Raw genomic sequence first — 19,791 nt, 5'->3', positions numbered from 1 at the left:
CGGGGGAGGGAAGAAACGGGTCGGACGGGGGTGGGGGAGCCAAAGACTCCCTTCGCAGCCCAAGCTCGGGTTCCTCCCCGTCGGCCCGGCCGGGGGACAGTGGCAGAGGAAGAGTCCAGCGCTGTCATCCGCGCGCTGCCCTTTCGCCACCATCACCCGGCCCTCGCCATCCCCAACCCCTACTGCCCTAGGCTAATAAAAGTTGGCTGGCTGCCGCGACGGTCGGGGTTCACCGGAGGGTGGCACCTCGGGGAGCCCGCACTCGCAGCGCCCCAGGCCCTCCCTCGACCCCCAAACTCGCCCGCCACTTACCTCGGGCAGCGGCGCCGCTCACCAGCCACCGAGCGTAGCTCCCACCGCAGCCAAGATAAACAACTTAGCGTGTGAAAGCAACAAGAGCAGGAGGGAATTTTTTTTCTAAAAACTGTAAGTAAACAGCCGCCCCGTTCTCCATGGCGCGCGGGGGGCGGGGGGGGGGTGTGGAGAAGCCCCTATTTGAGAAAGTCTCGCATTTTCCCCACCTGACAGGACGGCCCCCCGTCCCGCTCCGGGCTCCGCAGCTCCGAGCTCCAGCGCACGCACCTCTCCAGTCCCGGCCGCGGCGTCTCCACGCACCCACTAGTAAACGTCCCAGACGGGCGGCCGGTGACTCGGGCTCCAGTCACAAATTCGAGCTCGCAAAATGGAGGAGGAGGAGGAGGTGGTGGTGGTGGTGGTGGTGGTGGTGGTGGAGGGGAGGGAGCGCGGACTCGCGAAGGGCCGCCCGACCGCGGCGGGCGAGCGAGCGGGACCGAGCGGGGGGGCGGGCGGAGGCGGCGCCACGGCGCGCACACACCAGCACACACACGCTCCCACTCCGCCCCCGGCCGCTCCCCGCCCCAGGGGCCGCGCGGCCGCCGCGGGGAACGGTGCAACCTGTTGGCGACGCTCGGCAACTGCAGGAGCGCCCGCGGCCCCCGCCCGCAGCCGCCGCCCGGCCCGACGGCGCCTGCACGCCCGCGGCCCCCCGCAGGACCCGGCAAGCTCTGGGCCCGTGCCACCCCAGAGGCGCGCGGGCTGCTCGGCCACCAGCCCACCGGCACCCCCAGCCCAGCCCAGGAAGAAGAAAAAGTGCGGTGGCGGCCGCCGACCTGGTCTCTAGGAGTGGGGGGGAGGCGGGCTGAAGGGGGAAACCCGAGTTCCCCTAGTTTCTCTTCTCTCTGCCTCCTTCCTGCGCCCCGGACAGCGCCGCGCCTCCGGACTCACTCGGGAGCTCGCCCCGTGCCCCGGGCGGCCGGCGCCGCCGGCGCTCCCGAGGATGACAGCGGCGGCTGCGGGGAGCCAGGGCGCGGCCCGCCGCGGGGAGGTCGGCCTGCCCGCCGCCCCCGGCCGGGGTGCGCGCTGTCCGTGTCTCGGCGAGGGGCTGCGCGGGCTGCACGCCAAACGGTGCCGCAGCTTCTCCGCGGCGCTCGGGGCCGGGCGGCCAGACACGCCCTCCGGGGAAGGGGTGGGGAGCCGAGGGGAGGGCAGAGGGGGTCAGCGCCTACGTACTCCGCGCCCGGGGGGTGTCGCGTGTCGGCGGGGCTCCCGCCCCCGCATCGTCTGGGCGGCCGAGTCTGCAGCCGCCGCGCTTTCGCACCCGCAGAGAAGTTGCAAAGCGAAAACCCACCCTCCCTCGCGCCCCGGCCGTCCCCCCCACCCTCTTCCACGAGTCTGCGAGGCGGCGGCAGGAGGAGGCGCCGCCTGCCAAGTTCAACCCCCCACCCTTCCCTCTCGGCCTCCCTCCCAGCGCGCTCACACTCGAAGGAAGTTGCACGCCAAACGCAAAAGCCTCCGGCGAGCTGGGTTTTTCTTTGCACTTTGAAAATTGTGATTCAAGAGAAACAGGGGTTGCCAGGCCAGAAAGCAAAGTTGCAGTCCCAAGAGGTTTTTTTTTTTTTTTTTTAAGTTGCTGGCCAACTGAGCCCCCCGCCCCATCCCAAACTCCTGACCTCTCCTTCCACCACCCCCCCTCCGGGGGCCCACGGCCAAATTCCCCGCGGAGGCCCCTCCCCCTACGAATCTTGACATTTGCCGCCCTCGACCCCGTGCGTCGCTCACCCTTTTCGCGTTCAGGAGAACCTCTGCCCCTCCAAATAAAACAAATCGCATGCAGCTTTAAAATGTCAGCGTTCAACTCCCTCCAGCTGTTCCCGTTACGCGCCTCCTCCCAGCTCGGTCCGAGGGAAACACGTGGCCCGTCCCCGAGGAGCGGAGCGGAGAGGTGGAGAGGGGCGTGCTGGGGACCCGGGGTGCCGGTGCGGGGGGCCTCCGTCTCGCCGCCAGCCGAGCCACCTTACCTTGTACAGCAGCACATCGTGTGGGTTTCTGCGGCTCCGAAAAGAGGCGCTGGCTGGCTTGCTCTCGGGTTTGCGGAGGGTAACTTGGGCGCCCGCGGCTGACAGCGCTCGCCGGCCGCTGCCCAGGGCGGCCGCTGCCCCGCTGCACCTGGCCCTGGCCCCGGCGCTCGGCCGCAGCCGCGCGCGCTCTGCCCGGCCGCGCTCCCCGCCGGCCGCCGGCCGCCTCTGCTCTGACATCTTGCTCGGGCTCGGGGAGCGCGTGCCGGAAGCCGCCCGCCGCCATCTTGGTAAAGGGTGCTGACGCCAGCCCGGCCCCGCGGCCACCATCTTGGCCAAGACGCTCCGAGACGTGTCACCCAAAGTCGCCCTTCCTGGGTTCCAGACGTGGTGGGTGGCCGAGGCGTTGTTTGACAGCAAAGGGAAAAGCTTAGGCGTCTGTGAAGTCCTCTCTCAGGAGACGACCTCCCGAGCTGCCTCCAGACGACTGGGGGCCCGCCATCTTGGCAAAGGAAATAGTCGCTGCGCCTTGGGTAGAGCGCAGGGGGCTCAGTCACAGCTTTTGGGAAGGGAGCACTGCGACCCAGTGTTGGCAGCGCCCGCTTCTGGCCCCTGTTCTCCTGAACTTTGGTGCAAGTCTACCAGAAGGCTCACAGTGGGTAGCCAGGAAATCAGAATGTAGTCCTAGAGCGCTACTTTGCCTGCTTGCCTGTTTTATTAAGTGGAGTATTAGAAGCAGGTGTTTTGACTGGGTTAAGTCCCCAGTTACCCAGTTTGATTCGGGGGGGGGGGAGGAGAATCAAAAACCAAAGTTGTACACACTTTTAAAGTAAGGGGCCTGCGTTGTGGTGCACTGAGTGCCGGCATGCCATATGGATGCCTGTTGGAGACCTAGCTGTTCCGCTTCCGATCTTGCTCCCTGCTGCCTGAGAAAGCGGTGGATGGCTCAAGCGCCTGGGCTCCTGCACCCACCCGGGAGACAAAGTCCCCCCAGTTTGAGGACTGAACCAGCATATGGTAGATGTTCCCCTCTGTAACCAAACCTTTCAAATAGACAAACCCTTTTTCTTTTTTAAAAGTGAATTAAATAATGTATGCTAGTAGAGGGTTATCCTTATGTATCTTTTGAAAGATCTAGGAGTTTTGTGTGCGTGTGTATGTACACACTGTAACAATTCTGTACTAGAACATACCTGTTTACAGCTGAGTCAGTTCTAAGCGTCCATGTTATCTCATATCCATGTCAAAATTCTTAGTGGATACACTTAGTTTTCAAACAGTGACGTTCCTAGAGTTCCCGATATTTCTCCCTTTTGAGGGGTGGGATCCTGCAGACATGGAAGCATACTCACACAATTTTAAGTTAGAAAGTTGCCATTGAAAAACACTTTTAGTCGAGGAGAAACAAAAGATTTTCCCTAATTTTTTTTAAAGATTTATTTATTTTTAATGCAAAGTCAGATATACAGAGAGAGGAGGAGAGACAGAGAGGAAGATCTTCCGTCCGATGATTCACTCCCCAAGTGAGCCACAGCGGGCCAATGCGCGCCGATCCGAAGCCGGGAACCAGGGACCTCTTCCAGGTCTCCCACGCGGGTGCAGTGTCCCAATGCGTTGGGCCGTCCTCAACTGAGATTTTCCCTAATTTTTAAGAGCCCCTTAAGTGCGAGTTCTTCTTAGGCTGCTAAATATATTTGTTCACATTGTTTTTATGAAAGTGTAGATGAACTCAGACCTGCTTTTCAGAGGGGTAACCGTAGTTCTGATCTATGGGTAATATTTGTGGGTCCCACTCCCATTCTACTGCCCACTGTTGCAGTTGAGCCACTTGGTCTTTTTTTTTTTTTTTTTTTAACTGGTTTTTCACTATAAGGAAACCGGGTTATAGGGACTGATGATTGTCCTAAGGGTTCAGAGCAAAATTAGAGACATTTTCCTCATGGACCTCATCATTTCCACAAAGCAGCCTGCCAGCCCCTTAGATTTATAGTAAGTACATTTAGAATTCAAGCATGAAATCCAATGTACTGGAAAAGACAGGAAATCCAGCATTCTCATAATAACACTTTTCTAACAATAGTTAGCATTCATTGAGCATCTACTCTCAGCTGGGCATAGCTGGACATGTTCCATGTGCCTTAAGTCTTCAAACATAGCATTTACTAGGCTGCCACCCTGGGAAGTTATCACTACTACAAGAAAAGAAATGGACTGAATCCCTAACTGAGGAGCTATGTTTGCAATTGCCCCCAAAGCACAGGTGGGAATAAAGGCCATACATTGAAACCACAACCAGACAAAGCTTTCCCTGTCTTCTCCATTGATTAGCTATCCCTGAAAGGGAGCCCAGCTACCTAGCAGGTACTTGGCAAATATGTAACAATGTTAGCATGGGAACATTGAATCAAGTAGTCAGCTACACAGTGTCACCAAATCAATTGATGAAATGTTGGAAATGTTGGAAAGGGTTTACAAATACCTTGTTGTAGGAGGACATTGTGACCGTAGAAGGTCAGTGAGCACAGGATTACAGTTGGTTGGATAATATTTGGAGGAGAATAACCAAATGGCTACCTTTTGTGTACCTTATTGGATATCATTTGCATAAGAACAGTTGAGTGGACAGTATGTATATGAGAACACCTGGTAGAATATACAAGACAAAAGACTTCCAAACAAAAGTATTGATGGTTTTGTTGATGAGTTCAATACTTCCTCCCTTATCCTGTATGGCCCTCAGTGTATAAAGTTTGATGCCACTAGTAAACTACGGCTTTTGACCATCAGTCAAGGTCCACGTGTGTTATTATCGGCTCCGTGCACCAAGTCCATCGCTGCGGGACAGCGACACCTTGTCTCTATCATGTTGATTTTAAACATCTTGTACTTCCCTTCTTAAAAAAATAAAACACTTTGGGCCCAGCGCGGTAGCCTAGTGGCTAGAGCCCTCGGCCTGCATGCACTGGGATCCCATATGAGTGCCGGTTCTAATCCCGGCAGCCCCACTTCCCATCCAGCTCCCTGCTTGTGTCCTGGGAAAGCAGTTGAGGATGGCCCAAAGCCTTGGGACCCTGTACCCACGTGGGAGACCCAGAAGAAGCTCTTGACTTCAGTTGCAGCCGCTTGGGGAGTGAAACAGTGAACAGAAAATACATCCGACTTTCCAATAAAAAAATCTTAAAAAATAAAAATAAAACAATTGCAAAAAGTTAATTTTTGTTTACTGGAGTATTTGTGTCTTCCTCACTAGAACACAAGTTCCATAATACAGGGCATGTGTCTGTCTTGTTCAGAGCATCATCAGTTCATGGTATGCCCTCGATGACTATCCATGGAATGTGTGAAGGAATGAGGGAAAATAATCTTAGAAACTCTCTCTCCAGCCCAAAAAAACTTCAAGCCTGAATAGTACACAAACCACTGTTGACATTTATGTGGTGATGGACAAGAGTACCTCGGAAAGTACATATTATGCAAAATTGCATGAACTTAACCAAAATGTTTGCACGCAAATAAACATTTTAATTCCATTTTCTGTTCTGGAGAATACATGTCACCAACCCCGCGTTTCTCCCATTCTCGTCACCTGTGTTGTCATCTCCTTTCCCATTAAGATGATCCGAGCCATTGCCAAATAACCTCTCTGAAAAGGCTGCTTAAGTACTCATGCTAACTCCTGTCCCAGTGACGTACAGATCCCAACTTTCAGTCTGATCTGGAAAACCATCTTTCACCTGTGCCTTTGTAGAAGATAAAGCCTTCTAGCTGGTGTGATCGGACCAGGATTCAAGTAATTTAAAGCAACAGAAAATTTCAAAATGAAAATTTAACTTGTAAACTTCACCCTTTAGGAAACCTAAAATATACAATTGAATGCTTCTCTGCTAATCTTTTGATGAAGGGCTAAAACTTCTCTAAGCCCACTGGCTGGAGTTCTATGTCATCATTCACACACGTTACTAGAGCATGACCAGGCTATCTGGGCCAAATCCAGTTTCCATCTTTCTGAGGAAGGCAGTCCTGGGCAAGCACCCTAACTCTCTATGCCACAGTTTCCACCATCTGTAAAACGCAAGAAATAAGAGTATAACTTGCCATTACATAGACTAAACACATTTGAAACATACAAAGGACTCAGACTAATTCTTAAGACATCTGAAGTGTTCCATCATCATTAGTAATTATTATTCATCTCTACTAGCATTACTATTTTTTCCTAGTATGTTTTTTTAAAAGTGGAGCGAGAAATGAAAGGCACTTACAACATAATGAGTGGAGATTTCTAAATTTTTATGATTTCTCCTTCCTGCTCCCACCCCGATCTTGTACAGTTGTTTGACATCCACTTAGTTGATTGCAATTGTTTGTATGACTTCTTTCTACTTAGATTTTATAGAACAACAATGATTTCTTTTCATACTTCATCCTTTTACTTAATATGTAATTGAATTAAGTCATTACAATCAAGCACAAACGGCATAAACATGTTCGGGGGGGGGGGGAGCACAAGCAACTGTCAATAGCTCAACTGAGGGAAGCCCAAATGTGAGGGAGGGGCGCAGGAAGTGACTTTGGCACCGATATGCAGTGTGCTTGGAACTCAGGGAGAGCGAAAACTGGGCTTAGTTGCAATAAATGTATCAACTAGGGAGAAAGCACAGCATACCACATTTTTCCTACCACTGCTGTGGTTGAAATGTGGAAGATTTTTGTCTCCCAAAAGGGTATATCTTAGTGATTTAATTTCCTATAATCCATGCTGTTTTATCATGGCTCCAGTTTCCATTTATTCTTTTCTCTTTCTTCACCCATTGGTTTTAAATCTATGATTTTTTAAACATAAATTGCAATAAAATATTTTTTGGATGTAAGTATTAATTCTGAATTATTCACCCAACCCAAGCAACTGTTGCTATTTGTCAGAACCTACTTTTAAAACTATTACTGTAGCTACCAGAGGACATGACTTTACAATAACACTTTGACTTCGGAAAAGGCTTCTTATTTAAGCTTCTAAGGTAAGAAGTTCAAAGTTTCCCAGGATATGCTTTAATACTCAATGTCAGTATTTGCATTTTATAGCAGACTTATATGTTATTAACAAGTCACACTGGGTGCAGGCATTGTGGCACAGCAGTTTAAGTCATCCTACGTGCTTATATATCCCTACATGGGATACCTACATACCCTGTGACAGTGTCATTCAAGTTAGGACTCCTCTGCTTCTGATCTAGCTTCCTGCTGATACATCCCAGGAGGCAAAGAATGAGGGATCCATTCTTGGGCACCTGCTGCCCCATCTGGGAGACCCAGATGGAGTTCTACTTTGTCCTGGCCTAGCCCTGGCTATGGTGAACATTTGGGTTGTGAATCAGCAGATGGAAGAGTTCTCTTTTGCTTGCTCTCTGCTTTTCAAGTTGTTGAAAATGAATGAAAAATAAATAATTCACACAAGTACAGCAAGTTCTTAATGAATTCCACTTTGATACTTTTCTTCATAATTGAAACTAAAATTGCCACACAAACTGGGAAATGCTAAATTGTTACCAGCCTCCCCAGTGTTTTGTTGCTTCTCATAATACTTTCAATGATTTCATCACAGGCAACCCAAAATATCACAATTGTGCTTCTGCACATAAAATGCTCTGTGGGGTGGGGGGTGTGTGCCAGTGGAGTAGATAGTCCGCATATGGTACAACTTAGTTTAAACAACACCTGATTCAATAATAAAGTAACTGTCTGAAAGAGATGACTGTTGTCAGAAGCAGGAGCTTAGCATTCTCTTTGTTTAGAGACATAAGAGCAAGCAAACTGAGTAACTGTAGCAAACATTGTGTACACAGTTTCTTGTTAGTGGCATTTGTAACTCACCATCATGTCGTTTGCTTTCTTCTTTTTCTGATTTCCTCTCCTTTGCACCTTTGGTAGAGTGTTTCTCTCAATTCATTTTTGAGGAATGCCATTCCAATTTGCATATTTACATCTTAATTATTTAGGTCCTGTTGGCTTTTGTTGTGTTTTGTTTTAAACTAAGTGAAAAAATAGAGGGGTTCAATTGAGATTCTGAAAGTTCTGTGAAGATCGTTTGGTATAATTTTTAAAATTTGATGTCAGCATAAATCTATGTTTTCTCTAGCCTGTTTTTTTTTTTTTTAAAGATTTTATTGTTATTGGAAAGCCGGATATACACAGAGGAGGAGAGACAGAGAGGAAGATCTTCCATCCGATGTTTCACTCCCCAAGTGAGCCGCAACAGGCCAGAACGCGCCAATCCGATACCAGGAACCAGGAACCTCTTCCGGGTCTCCCACACGGGTGCAGGGTCCCAAAGCTTTGGGCCGTCCTCGACTGCTTTCCCAGGCCACAAGCAGGGAGCTGGATGGGAAGTGGAGCTGCCAGGATTAGAACCGGCGCCCATATGGGATCCCGGGGCTTTCAAGGCGAGGACTTTAGCTGCTAGGCCACGCCTCCGGGCCCTAGCCTGTTTTAAAGTGTTCAGTCTAAGACCTGAGTTTGATACCTTGATCTGTTATTCACTTCCTGGAATGAGCTTGGGCCAGTCATTTAATTTTCCTGGGCCTCATTTTTTTTGTTTTGTTTTGTTTTGTTTTGTTTTGTTTTCTGATCAGTAAAAGAAGGCTACTGTTATTTGCCCCAGTATGTCACAGGAAATATGTGTCAAATGGGATAATTCTCACAAGGAGATTTTAAACAATAAGCTTTGTCTGGAAAGCCAGGTTAGGCTTATAGAATTTTTGCATCATCAAGTCCCCAGAACAGAAATTAAAGTAGTGACTCTGTTCCTTTCCCAGATAACCAGTGTAACATGTAATCTAGAATTTCAGGCAGGGGAGTTACAACTCAGTAGCATGCTAGAGCCAACTGTCTCAGCTGACAAGAGCTGACTGCTAAATTTTCAGGGATTTTGTAGTTTGGTTGTCATGGTCAACATTTAAAACTGAATTATTCATAATTTTGTAATGAAATATACTGATAATAAACTCAAAATGTCCTGATTATTTTACTATGTTTTATTGTTACCTACACTCTAGAAGTTGTTTCTATACAAACTGGGAAAACTATTTTCCCAGTACATGAAAACTAAGAGCAGATTCTGCAAAAGTCATTCACATCACTGTTGCATGAGCATTGAGTGTCAACATGCATTTTTGTCATTTCATTTTCATCCCATTCATTCAGGTAAAAAGATCAAGCAATATTCATGTTGGAACTACAGATGCATGAGTGACTTCTGTGCTGACCTGAATATTAATCAAATATTTATTTGTCATCTGACTTTGCCAAACACTAAATTGCAACTGCGAGCTGGCTACCTACACAAGTGATCAGCAAAAATCACTGACTCCATTTGGTGAAAATGAGCCACAGAGGATGTTGTATGACTTTTTGTAAATTGTGTGCTGTAAATCTGTCAGATCATCAAAATTTACACTAGCTGTGTAGGCACCCCCCCCCCCAGTAGTTGTTAAACATTTACTAATGGACATGATCTGGTGTATAGTGTGAAAAAAATCATTCTGCCTCAGATGTGGAATACAGGCTGAATGCACTGAGAGAAGAGAAAAAGGAGAAAGAAAGTGAGTGAGGCGTAAGTTGGGCATGTCAGTCTGAGGAAAGATGATGGAAATTTGTACTGGGGCAATTGCAGTGGAGGTGCCAGTTGATGTGGGAAGCTATGGCTGGACTTGGGAGGCATTCTGGAGGCCCAAAGAAGGCAAACTCGGCCTCATGGCAGTGAGGTCTTTCAGGAACTTCCTTTGTTAAGGGAAGAACATCTGGCAAACCTCAGTAGTTTAGTGGGGAGAGTGCAACTGTAGGCTTTCTGGATAAATAAGACGGAAGCACATGGAGAAAGTTAGGCTTAATTCTTAGTTAAATATTTAATTGCCTTGAAGTGTAGGTGGAAAGGAGAAACTCTGAATACTCCTAAAGTGATAACTGGTAATCAACATACTCAAAAGTTTTCACTTAATTAAAAAAATACATATATGTATTTGAGAGGCAGAGAGAGAGAAAGAACCCGGTAGATACAACTCTCATCAGTTGCCTCACTTTTCAAATGTGTGCAGTGACAGGGGGAGGGTTGAACTGGGGCTATAGCCAGAGGCTTGGGAACATAATCCAGGTCCCATTGTGGATGGCCGAAACCATTGACTTGAACTACTACTGCCATCTCCCAGAGTGCACATGAACAGGAATGTGGAATCCTGGAATCGGGAGCTGGAGTTGGGAAGAAAACCTAGCCTATGGATGTGGGATATGGACATGTTAACCACAAGGCTAAATGCCCACACCCAGAAATTTTCTCATGCTGTTAGACATTTTATTGATTTTTGCTTTCATAAATGAATTCTATGCTCATCTCAAAGCCAATTCTACTTAGCAGTATCCCACCTCCAACCCCCAGAATTTGCCCACTTTAACTATAAACACTTCTCCTCTGTCATCTATATTGTGCTACACAGACAGTGTAGCCTCTTTGACACTTCTCACTGCCTCATTCCTACAGAAGTGGCACACCGCAAGGCACCCTCCTTATGGCCTGCCAGCCAGCAGACTGCTGGCTAAGTGTCGCTGTCATGCTTCCTCCATTACAACCTACAACACAGAATTCAGGTTTTGATAGTTTATGTGTTTTGCTTTTAACATTTTGCAAGAGAAGTTGCTCAATTTTATGGTGTTTGAAAAATAGAAAATGTGTTTTCAAAAGAAAGAACCACCTCTCAATTCCTTCCCCTCGACCCTCATTATCAGAGAAAGGAAATATTTTCAACTATACCAACTACCAGTGACTGACACTTTGAGAATTCGGCTTGGTTCAATCAACTCGGTTTACTCTGGTTGGCTGATGATTCTGCTGTAGGGATGGTTCAGTTAATCATGGGATATTTACTGACAGAATGAAGGAACTAATTCACTTATCCTTTCATTCACCTTTCAATAAAGCACAATTACTTCAGGTAAAAAGCTACACCTCTGCTAGGTCCTAGTGTAAGATTACAGAGATACAAAAATGAGTAGGGGTGCATTTAGCCTAATATTTAAACAACTGATGGGACGCCGTGTTCAATATCGAAGTACCTGAGATCAAACTTGTTCCCAGTTCCAGCTTCCTGCTAACCTGCAGCTTGAGAACCAGCAGGTGATGGCTCAAATGACTGGGTTCCTGAGAAATACGTCAAAGATTTGGATTAAGTTCTGGGCTCCTAGATCCTGCCTTTGGTCTGACTTTGGCCTGGCCCTTGTGGGCATTTGGAGAGTGAACCAGCAGATCAAAAATTTTTTTCTCTCTTTCAGATAAAGAAATCATTTTAAAAATTCTTGTGATGCATTCCACATGCTCTGGAAGAAGTAGAGACAAACACAGCAATGTCTATCAAACAATGCAAACTTCAGAACCGTGGGAATAGGCATATCAAGGAGTCATTTGGATGTTAGCAGGCAGAGAGGTAGGTGTGGCAGTGGAGAGAGGGGTCAGTAATGATTGTCTACAGGAGAGTGTGGTCAATTTGAATTAAGAAGGGTATCTTTCAGGCTATTTAGCTATTTCTCATAGAGATAGGACTTTCAATGGAGGATTGTTAATATTGTGTTAAATATTTTGGATTTGGTGCAGTTATGTTAAAAGCAAAGGAGAGTTGATTAGTTCACTTATAAATCCAGAGGAAGTTTAATTTCACTCATGACTGGATGCAAGGGTTCCAGTGATATCAAAAGAGCTTGAATTCGCTACGCTCCTATTCCTGTTGGGTTTATTCCTGGTAGAGCTATCTCTACCCAAGAGTCTGAGGTACCAGGGTTTAAGTGCAGTAACTCCACTACAAAGATAGCTCTTCTCTAATGGTTTTCGATGTTATTCTTTGGGGGAGGGGACCTAGTTGGTCAGGTTAGGTCACAAGCTCATTCCTGAGTGATAATTACAGCCAAGGGTTGCATGGGGTGAGGGACAAAAACATGTAGAGAAGCTGGAGTTTAAAGCTGAGTTCACTTCTGCTGCAAAACTATTTTTAAATTCTTGGATGGTCTTTTTCCATATTATGCATTTTTCATGAAGTTTTTAAAGGCTTCACATATACATTTCAAACATCCTTGCATCACAATAAAACTTTTTTTTAAAAAAATTATTTTATTTTTATTCAAAAGGCAGAACTACAGAGAGAAGGACAGACAGAGACCCATCCACTGGTTCACTTCCCAAATGGCCACAATAGGCAGAGTTGAGCTGATCCTCTAAGACAGGATCCAGCAGTGTCCTGAGTCTCCCCTTTGGGTGCAGGGGCCCAAGGATTGGACCCATCCCCTGCTCCTGCGCTGCCTCTCCTAACCCCCGCAAGCCACAAGCAGAGAGCTGGATTGAAATGGAGCAGCTGGGATAGGAACCAGTGACCATATGGGATGCTGTTGCTGCAGGCAGAGGCCCCCAAGATAAATTTATTTTTAAAATTCCATTTCCACACACTGTTTGAAGTACTGATCTGCTCCAATTGGCCAAGTCAAGGTCATTGCCCAGCACAGATGCCTAAAACTGGGATGCAAATGAAAAAGAGAGAGAGAGAGAGCGGGCAAGAGCGCACAGACAGATCCCCTAAAATAGTGAGACTTTCTTTAGAAGAAAGTATTGCGAGTAATAGCTTCTCATCAAAGTGTTAACAGCAACATAAACAACTTACTTTACATTTTAAGGGAATTAGTCCTGAGCTAGAATCTCGCAATGGAAAGAACCTTGCCTATGAAGTATAGTCATTACAAGTCCTGCAGGTTTCACTTCCTGAGTTTAATAAAAGCAGAATGTGTGCTCCTATTTTGAAATTTCAAATGGGACACAGATGAATTAACTATGACTTTGCATAACTACTATCTCCACTTAATTGTGATCTTTTCAGGTGACGCAGGGATGTTTACAACACTTAAATCAGTTTTGTAGCCTTGTGAAGAACAAATTTCTCTTTCTTGACTGTAATTTCCCCAAACATGATGGGTACAGACGGCTGCTGTGAGCGTCTGTGTGCCACTGTCTGCTTATTTTGCTACTTCTGTCTTGACATGCTGAATGTCACACAAATGTCTCCAGCCTCGGCACTGGGCCGGCAGGAAGCCAGGACCCATAATAGAAGCAGAAGGCACTCCATGAATACTTGCTGATTAATTTTAGCTCCATAGGCCTGATGGGTTTTCCATCCCTATAATTACCATGAGCAAATAGTTATTGAATGATGTCCAACATATTTTTATTCCTTTTTTGCTTGATTCTGATTTTCATTTTCTGTTTCGCCTCGCTGTGATTTTATCACACGTGTTTCTGTTGATCATAGAAGACCTAAAGAACCTCCTGTGATGAATTCCTAATTATTCAATTTCATTCCTCCTAAGAGATTAACTATACATTTATCTGTCAACACTCTATGTGTCACTGTCTGAGTTTGTCTTTATTATTGAACTACTTCAAGTCCTCTCTGGAATTAGGGAATAAACAAAAAAAAAAAAAAAAAAGGAAGGAGAAGGACCAATTTAGGTTATTGAATAGCTATTCGTGCTTCATGCATTTTAGTACATTCCACATTTGCTATACAAGTCAGTCTTTCTTCTTGGAAATAATGCTCAACAAGGCTCATTCAGTAGATAGAATAAGGAGTGGTGAAAAATGAGGGTATGAGTTAGAGATATGCTGAATGATATTTGAGATTTTATAGAAGGGAGGGTTCAAAACAAATGGTCACTTTTGTGTTGATGGCACTCGAAGGATGAAATACAACTTTAGAGACTACTGTAGTCCTAAAAAGAACCCCTTCAAAAGAATCGGTTCCTAAAACACAATACACATTTATTATAAATATTCAAGTGTATAGAAAAGAGAAATACACACACACACAAAACTGTCCCTCATGAATCCATTTTGCAGGTGTTACTGTCTTTTTTTTTAAAGATTTAATTATTTTTATCGCAAAGTCAGATTATATATATAAAGAGAGGAGGAGAGACAGAGAGAAATATCTTCTGTCTGATGATTCACTCCCCAAGTGACCACAACGGCCGGGGCTGAGCTGATCCAAAGTCAGGAACCAGGAACTTCTTCCAGGTCTCCCAAGCGGGTGCAGGGACCCAAGGTTTTGGGTCGTCCTTGACTGCTTTCCCAGGCCACAAGCAGGGAGCTGGATGGGAAGCCGGGCTGCTGGGTTTAGAACCTGTTTCCATATGGGATCACAGCACATTCAAGGCGAGGACTTCAACCGCTAGGCCGCGGCACCGGGTCCAAGAGTTACTGTTTTTAAGAGCTTGGAGACGCTTTTGTCTCCACGTGGATGTGTGCATGCATGAATTTTTTTTAAAATGGGATTTTACTATGTGTGTTTTTCAACTTTGTCAATTTTTAAACATCTTTTGTCTGCATTTTAGATATTAGCAATATGCTAATCTATTGTACTATATCATAACCTATTTAAACTTGCCCTTGTTAATTAATACTTAGAAATTTCATGCCAATCATTAAGTCCTCAAATATACCATGTAAATGGTCTTATTTTAAACATATTTTTCTTTTTCCATTTTGATCTTTTAGACATTCCAGAAAACTTCAAATAGAGTAGGAGACATGGGTGGCCATACAGTACAAGCTACTGCCATGTCTTGCTGGTTGACAGCTTTGTTGCATCTTTCTTTATGTAATATGTAAATTCAAGAGGAATACTTTTGATGTGAACCTATTTGCTATCCCCAAGGTTCACTCAGTATACGCTATGGGTTTTGATGACCAACTTCCACCCTGTCAGTTCATTCCTTTGTCAAGGTCACATGATGGGTAGGTGCTGCATCAGTAGCAAGCATCCATGTGCCACGCATGGGATTGGCAACTAAAATTGCCTTTATAAAACTATGCTTTCCCTAACTTTGGCCAAAGGATTTGTGGTGGTATTAGTCCAGACTCCAGCTCTGTGGCGAGAGCCTTTCAGAGCATTTGTTCAGAGTTGAGCATATGAGTCGTACAAATGAACCATAATTGTAGGCCTTCTGGAACTATTCAGAAACGTGTCCCTTTTTCAGCAAGAACAGATAGGATACAAGCTTGCAGCAGCTGTAGCTACCATTCAGAACTCCCTTTGGAATGAAGTTGACAAAAAAGAAACAGTGAAGAGATCTGGAGATACACAGATTCTCAATTACATAATTTGCACATCTAGATCCTGAGGCTAGGACCACCCCTAGACTTCACCATCACATGCTTCAACAGGAATTCCCCCCTCCTCTCCTGTATGCCTCGCCTAGTTGGAGTTAACTCTCTAACACATCTGCAATGATGCAGTCTCAGAAAAAAGGTCGGAAACATTGCGTACTGCTTCTCAGAGAAAAAGACAGGCTAAGGCTACAGGACAACTTGGGTGACCCTAAGGGAAAGGGGGAAGCCAGAAACAGAAACCAGCTGAATGCCTAAAAATAAAATTTACCTGCTTCACAAGTCTGGCTAGGGTTTCGTCTTAATGATTAACTAGGTGAGATGGTCAAACTCCTTCTTTATTTAAGATATGCATACATACATGAGACTATCAGCCTCCAGTTAATTCACTGAGTCTGGCCATATCTGCTTCAGATTTCCATTTGTCTTATTAATACCAAAATTGCTCCTCTATTTTAGGCTTTTTTTTTTTTTTTTAAGAAAAACAGCCTCACAATTCTCCCTAAGAAATGTCTCACTTAATTTCTCTTTACACAGCCTAAATTATTGCTCTTCTCTGCATACGGATCCATTGTTTATAGTAGACTTGAAAATATATTATGTTAAATATAGTATCTATAAATATAATCTTGTAGAATTATGTATTGAAAAGTTTAATATCTTCTTAGCATTCATATTCTTGAAACCTGAGAACTAGATAAAGTCTCCACAAACATGAAAAATCAATCCTGTGGTTAAATAAAATCCATGATTTTTAAATATTGCTTTAGTTTTATGAACATAAACTTTATACTTCTCCCTGCTCTGTAGCAAGGGAATGAGACAGATGTTGGATAGGAATTTCATGAATTAGATTAAAAAAATATTTATTTACGTGTTAATAGTTGCAACTCAAGCTAGAAAACTTCAGACTTTAGCTTTCAGTACATATTTCAACATAGTTAACCTTTCTGGGGGCTTAGTTTCCTTATCTGAAAAATAAAGACCATAAAATATTTGCCTCATAAGGTTTCTTGATAAATTAAATAAGATACCATGTGTAGAGCAGGCATTTGACACAGAAGTTGAAACACCACTTAAGATACCTGCATATTGTGCTGCCAGAGTTCCCGTTCTGATTCTGCCTCTTTCTAAATCCTACCAGAGAAGGCTCCAGGTGATGGCTCAAGTACTTGGGTCCCTGCCACACATGTGGGAAACCTGGATTGAATTCTGGATTCCTGGCTGTTGACTGGCCTAGCCCTGTCTGTTGCAGCCATCTGAAAAAAGAATCAGAGAATAGAAGATCTGTCTGCTTCCCCTGTAAAACATACATGCACCTACACACACACACACACATACACTTTCTCAAAGAAAATGAAAAATGAATAAATAGTTATTTAAAGATATTTTAACAGCTTTTAACATAGTCTCTGACATTGAAGAACTGCATGATGAAGTAAGAGTTCCTGTTATTTCTGCAGAAAGTAAATGGCCAACAGAAAGGACCCACACACTCCTCTGGCTTCCTCTAAACCCATTCCGTTTCCTCTCTGCATCTTGGATTGTGAGGTGAGGCTCACTGAGCATCTGCCAGATTCTGCAAAAGAAATCCAGGCGGTAGCTGGAAATTCTCACGACATGATTTATCAGGCCTCTCACAGCTTCAGGGTCCTATAATTCTATAAAGCACACAAATTACATATCACTGTAGGATTTGCTGTTTATGAAACACAGGAGAGTCGCAGATTTTTCACATCCAGCTGAGCATGCTCAAATCAAAGCACAGAAGTCAGTCACGTGCTCTGTACCCAGCAAAACACCATGGCCAAAAGAAATAACAAACACAGAGAAACAAAAAGATTTGTCTGGAGTCTCACAGAACCAACATCTACCTGCAGGCTTTCCTAACTCCATGATTATCTACACCCGACACACAGAGATACACAATCTTCAGACATCAATATTTACCTTTATGAATTTATTGCTGCTCATGTGTCAATCCAAAGACTCATTTGTTTGCGTATATCAATTCCATCAAAAACCGTTTAACTGCATGATTAAAGTTTGTCTAAGATAGTGGACAAAGCATTGAGCCGCAGGAGCATGGACAGGGTTTCACACTTGGCCTTGTGTCCTTTTTCTCCCACCCCTTGACTGCACGATCTGGAGTACTTGACTTTTCCTCTGTTTGGTACTTTGCCTTTCTTTGCTTAGCTCTCTGGACTTTCCAACTCTCTCCACCCACACTGAAATACAGTCATGCCTCGGTTTCTGCAAGGGGTTGCTTCCAGGGCTGCTTATAGATACCAGAATCTGCAGATGCTCAAACGCCTTATGTGAGACGAGATACTATTTGCATATAACCTACGCACATCCGCCCATATACTTCAAATCATTATCTGGATGACTTAGAATACTTCATACAAAACCATTGCAATGTATCTAGTATATTGCATTGTTCAGGGAACGGCAACAAGAAAAAAAATGAGACTTTACCTGCTTAGTATTGGGCAATTCTTTTCCTGAATATTTTTGAGAACCCACTAAGAGGGCTGCCTTGCATCACCTGGAGCTGCAGGTTTTTACTAGAAAGCCATATTGATTGGATGCCTGCTGTATGTCTCCACATGTAAGGCACTAGAACGCCAGAAAAGTGAGACAGGCCCTGCCCTGCTCTGCTCTGCCCTGCCCTCAATGTGCTTTCAGCTGTGACGGGACAGAAACACCCAAACGTGATGCAACAAACAGATGGAGTAACCAAGATATGCACAGCATGTGACAGGCACACAGGAGGTGAGAGGGTGAAGGTAGGGAGGCTTCTTGAGGATGCAGAATGGGGTTAAGGACGAGTAGTTGCTGGTGTTGAATGGAGGACAGTTGGACACAGTCTGAGGCTGGAGGGATGACGAAGGTCTCCCTGAGAGGAAGAATTGTTAACTATTGCAGAACCAGCGTGGTGGAGAGCAGAACTAGAAAGTATCCAGGCTCAGATGCTTCTAGTTGTGTTGGTGACCTCAATTTCCTCATCTAATGAACAGGACTAATGGACCAACTAGTTGAATTCCATGCAATTTCCCCAGGAGATCACAGTGGTGTCATTAACTATGTGGTAAGATCACCTGTTGGGGATGTCACGAGGGTTCAATGGGATGATAACTGCCAAGTATAGTCCAGTATTAGGGCGGTAGCAATTGTTGGGTTATCGTCATTTTACTTTGACCAAGAACACATTCTGTTACTTCTTTCCCTATTCCACAGACTAGGATATATTCATATCCTACTATCAAATGTGCTTTGCTTATAAAGAGTTGTGATAGTACCAAGTATTAGAATGACTATAATTTTTTTTAAAGTATCATTGGAGGGCATGGTGTGCTGGCCTAGTGGCTAAAGTCCTCGCCTTGAACATGCTGGGATCCCGTATGGGTACTGGTTTGTATCCCGACTGCTCCACTTCCCATCCAGCTCCCTGCTTGTGGTCTGGGAAAGCAGTTGAGGACGGCCCAAAGCCTTGAGACCTCGCACACATGTGGGAGACCTGGAGGAAGTTCCTGGCTCCTACCTTCAGATCAGTGCAGACCGGCCATTGCGGTCACTTGGGGAGTGAATCATCTGACGGAAGATATTCCTCTCTGTCTCTCCTCTCTGTATATCTGACTTTGCAATAAAAATAAATAAATCTTTATTAAAAAAGTATCATTCAATACAAATATTTGAGGAGATCATAGTGGTATAATAAGCTGTCATGAGAATCAGCAGTCCTGAGCCAGGGTTGATTTCGGTCCTAGGTTATATCTGGCAATGCATGGAGGCCTCTGTGGCTGTCCCAGAAGGAAGGAGAGGCTCTGATGGGCATGCAATGGATGGAGAGCCAGGGCCCTGCTAAGCATCCGCAAATGCACAAGACAGCCGCCTGTGATGGAGAGTCAATGAGCCTAAAGCACCAGGAGTGTTGAGGTTGAGAAGCCCTGTCCTCAAGGCAACACAGTCCACACATTTCAACATTTCCTTTAAGAAGAGAAATGCTTCAGAGTTCCTGGGAGAATTAAGCTTTTGAAAACTTTTTACCAAAATAATTGGAGGGGGCACTATTTTTTTTTTACCCCATTTCCCCCTACGTGGATAACAAAGGACAAATACCTTTACATTCAGATGACAGATTTCATGAAATTCAGCAAACGAAAGTTGCATTAACTCTAGCTTGGGAGTACTCTGGAGGGAAAATGACACCTGTTTTGGCTTATTACCCACTGCCACAGGATACAACAGCTAGACATCCACCCCGGGCAGCCTCAGCCACCCCTG

The 19,791-nt window shown here is 45.3% G+C and overlaps 1 protein-coding gene across 8 annotated transcripts in view; it reads right to left on the bottom strand.

The window, feature by feature from the left end:
• The window catches only part of NR3C1 (nuclear receptor subfamily 3 group C member 1), a 133,173-nt gene that overhangs the window by 77,732 nt on the left and 35,650 nt on the right, over positions 1–19,791 (bottom strand). The window contains exon 1 of one of the 8 annotated variants that reach the window (XM_058677908.1): positions 2,319–2,503. The exons of 1 other annotated variant lie outside the window; for it this stretch is intronic. The gene's annotated coding sequence lies outside the window, so the exon portion shown is untranslated. Of the gene's footprint in view, positions 1–312; positions 490–582; positions 702–1,530; positions 1,692–2,079; positions 2,257–2,318; positions 2,504–19,791 lie in introns of those variants that run through there. 6 more of the 8 variants (XM_058677909.1, XM_058677913.1, XM_058677907.1 and 3 more) reach the window with 6 other exon arrangements.

The sequence above is a fragment of the Ochotona princeps genome, chromosome 19 (genome assembly GCF_030435755.1).
Source record: "Ochotona princeps isolate mOchPri1 chromosome 19, mOchPri1.hap1, whole genome shotgun sequence".
Lineage (NCBI taxonomy): Eukaryota > Metazoa > Chordata > Mammalia > Lagomorpha > Ochotonidae > Ochotona > Ochotona princeps.
This window is presented reverse-complemented; position numbering and strand designations above follow the sequence as displayed.